Source organism: Galeopterus variegatus, unplaced genomic scaffold (assembly GCF_000696425.1).
Source record: "Galeopterus variegatus unplaced genomic scaffold, G_variegatus-3.0.2 Scaffold3008, whole genome shotgun sequence".
NCBI classification, from domain to species: domain Eukaryota; kingdom Metazoa; phylum Chordata; class Mammalia; order Dermoptera; family Cynocephalidae; genus Galeopterus; species Galeopterus variegatus.
Window position 1 is genome coordinate 100920 of NW_007729119.1, and position 3904 is coordinate 104823.

General features: G+C 34.3%; 1 pseudogene; it reads right to left on the reverse strand.

Moving 5' to 3' along the window:
- Positions 1-518: 518 nt before the first annotated feature.
- Positions 519-782, reverse strand: LOC103599557 (annotated as a pseudogene).
- Between the last annotated feature and the right edge of the window lie 3122 nt (positions 783-3904).

A 3904-nucleotide genomic window follows, 5' to 3' on the forward strand; every position in this document is an offset into this window, starting at 1 on the left:
TTAGGTTTGTGGACCAGTTAGAAGACAAAGAAAATAATTAGACACAGGTTTTCAGTGACTTGTGCTTTCAAGGGAAACAAAATACCTAGTAATTACATAATGCTCAATAACAAATCTAAAAGCAAACATATTGAATAAATTAGTGAAACATGTTATGCCTATGCATAAAAGCCATGACCACAAAAGCTGGTGCAATTTTATTTATAGATAATTTCATTTATATACATATATGTGTAAATATTATATATGTGTGTGTATATTCATATATTTGGTACTTCAAAAGTTTATGGAAAGATTTGTATTATCTTTTTGTTGTCGATCAAATCAATATTATTAGCATATTCACTATTACAAATCATAATTATTCATTATGCCCCTTATCCAATCTCTTCCCTTCCCCACCTTCCTCCCACCTCTAAGAACAATTGAGTAACGTCTGTCAGAAACAAGGTATTGTTGGGTGAGAACCCAATGTTATTTGCAATTTTTCGATAACTTTCACTGCACCTTCCTCCCACCTCTAAGAACAATTGAGTAACGTCTGTTAGAAACAAGGTATTGTTGGGTGAGAACCCAATGTTATTTGCAATTTTTCGATAACTTTCACTCTCCGCTTTGTGTCCAATCTTGGTATCAAAGTGACCATCAACAAGCTCAAGCATATCTCCCTCAGTAGAATGCCCAAATAATAGTTTCCATGCCTCTGCACTCCCTGAAGGATAGATGTACACCTTCATTTTAGCCTCTCTCCACTTCCTGATTGCTGGAACTACATCTGCAAAGAATTCTTGATCATTTATTGTTGCAGCACAATCCTGATCATATGGCACTTATTATCTCATTTAATCTTTAACTGATTTTATAAAGAAGTGAATTAAGACATAGAGAAAAAGTATGACGTGCTTAAGTTTACCCAGTTAAGTGGCTAAATTGGTAATTGAGCTCAGGTCTTTGACAATGGCCAAGTCCAGTTTATTATACTACAGAGCATGTTGGTATTATAGATGAGATCTGTACTTTTGATGGTAGAGGTTTTTTTTGTTAGAAGAGGATGGATGTTTTATTTATAATAAATCTTCAAAATATCTTCCCTTCTATGGTTCACATTTCCTGAAATTCTATACTTTTTTTTCTCTAGTTTTTAATTAAGTAGAAGATATATGTTTTCTCATTTATTAGCTATTAACATTGAGGCAGATCAGCTAATACATTTGGCTTATAGGTTAAATATAGATTTACTAGAATTTAATGAGCAGGAAAGGAGTGTGTCCTTTGCGTGTCAAAAGGAATGAAGATCATGAAATCCAGGAGGAAAAAAGGTACCTTGAACGAATATTATTTAATAATATTTTCCACATAAAAGACATGTAAGATGTCTTTCAAGGAAATAAGGAGTATAGGATTTCCCATTTTAATACTGAAAATATTAATGATGGGACTAGAAAGTATAGGATTTCCCATTTTAATATTGAAAATATTAATGTTGGGACTAGAGCAAGTTGGCAATACATATTTACACGGTTGAAAGGTAAATTCGCATCCTAGGGAAGTGGGTATTTTTGAAAAATAAAGAAAGAATACATAACCAATATTCAGTTAGATAAACATTTTTGAACTTGTAGAAAGAATTGAGGTAGGTAAAAAGTTTTCTAAATTTCAGTTGAGAACTGATTGAGTCATCACTAGGATATTTCAATGAGAACTGAAAGAAATGTGCAGAGATTTAAGGCAGGAGGGAAGAAAGTCAGGTGAGGATGCTGGAGCTGAACAGAGAAATAAATCATTTGAAACATTTTGCTTTTGCTTGAAAGTTTTCTGAAATATTTTATACTGTACACAACAAAATTCTCTTAGTTGGAAGGAAATGATAGTAAATCATACTCTTTTGTTAGTTTGGTATGACACTACTGATAACAGAAATTTTATGTGGGAATACTAAATGACAGTTTATATAAAGGCCAAGATTCATGAGGTTCAAGCTACTGGATTTAGTTGGAAAATGATATGTGGAAAGGTCTTTATGTGATTTGACTAGTACAGTAAGTTCAAATTCAACTTTGTATTTGAAGTTCAAATATTATAACTTAAAATTATATTTTGGATATTTTTCACAGTCTTAAAGAATCCCTCACATGGAATTTACATTCATAATGAAATCCATGATAGTTAAATAACTTTGAAGGACTATATGATTTAAATGTCTTTACTTAGGAATGGAAATAATAATGTTCAAAAACATTTATTCAGATATTTTTCTCTCCTGTTTCTCTTGTTGACCTCTGACAAAAACTCTTTTCTTGGCAAAACTCTAATCAGGCTCCTCTGATCCCTCTTCTGAATTCGGTCTCAACCTTGGCCTCTAAAGACTTGAACAAATACTAATATGGTTTCTAACAACACAAGGCCACATCCTTAGGATGACCCTAGCCCCTCTTGAAGAGCCTGCCTGAGAAAATCCAAGGTTGTCAAAAGAATTTACTATTTGTTCCCACCAACATCTGAGGATGGAGCTTCTGTTTCCTAGTCTCTGTGGAAGGATAGAATTCTGGCATGAATACCTGCCCGGTAGCAGACTCACTGTCCTAATCATATTCACGCTGACTAACCCTTTGTGATTTTCCTCTACCCTGACTCTGCTGAGCCCTGGCGTACCCTCCTCCGTTATTCTCTCCTTAAAACATCCATTCACTTCTGTACAAATAGTTGAATTGAACTCTTCTCTCTGTTGCAATAGTTACTACTGATTAAAATCTGTTCTTACCACTTTAACTAATGTCCAGTTTTGTTTACCTTTAACATACCTTCTGTAGGATGTCCCAGTTCCCTGTTTTCTGTTTTGCTTTGTTTTGTTTATGTCCTGACTGAAAATCACAGTCTGCCTTGATTTTTCTGTGACCCAGACAGCTGCAGGTTTTTCCCAGCAGGCTTGAAACAAAACTGAGGCCTTGGATATTCCCAGGCACTGATAAAAGTATTCAGGTTCATGCCCAAACACTGAAAGAAACTGGTCGTAGCCCTGAGCCAAGTTCGTCGAACCCTCATTTAAACTACATACCTTGACCCTTGATGGCGGACAAACCTAGGGACAACATCCCTTTCTCTTGCTGTTTGTTGGGAAGACAAGCTGCAGCACTCTGTAATTTCCCCTAATAAATTCTTTGGACTGATCATCCCGGTGTTGTGTGCTTATTTTTTTAGAATCCCAACCAGCCCCATCTGCAGAGGATTTGCGGCACTCCCTCATGTAAATTCCCTTCCCATTGCTTTTGCGGCCATTCCAGCCACAATGGGTTTCACAGGATGATACACCCTCTCTTTTTTCTTTACTGAAACAATTATAAAAACATATTTACAGAACTGAACTAGTTATATAGTTATAATTTCCATGATCTCACAGTTTATTATTTATACCAGTACTCCCACCAATGACCTGGATTTATTTAAGACTTACTATCTGTCAGGCACAGTGAAATATGTTTTACATTCATTCTCTCATTTAGTACTCATAACAATTCTGTAACATGTTTACTATTGACATATGCCATATTAGAGATGAGAAAACTGAAAAAAATGAAACTAAACTTTTTTTGAATAATGAAATTGGTTTTGGAAAGATTTTCTCTCTTCAATGAATTGACAGGCCCAAATCACCCAAGTTTTGCTTCATTTTTTGCAAAATAGAAAAATGTAAAAATCTACTTCCTTAAAGAGTACTTTACTGTTTAAATATTGGCATTCATTGTATTTTAAGGTTGATCATCTATCCCTTGAATCAAAGAGATTTTACACAATTGATTTTCAGAGAATATTGTACGGGTTCTAAGTCCTTTTGGTAGATGCTACCAAATGTTTTCTTTAAAATTCTAGCTACTACAATACATTTCATATTAAATTATTTGGAACT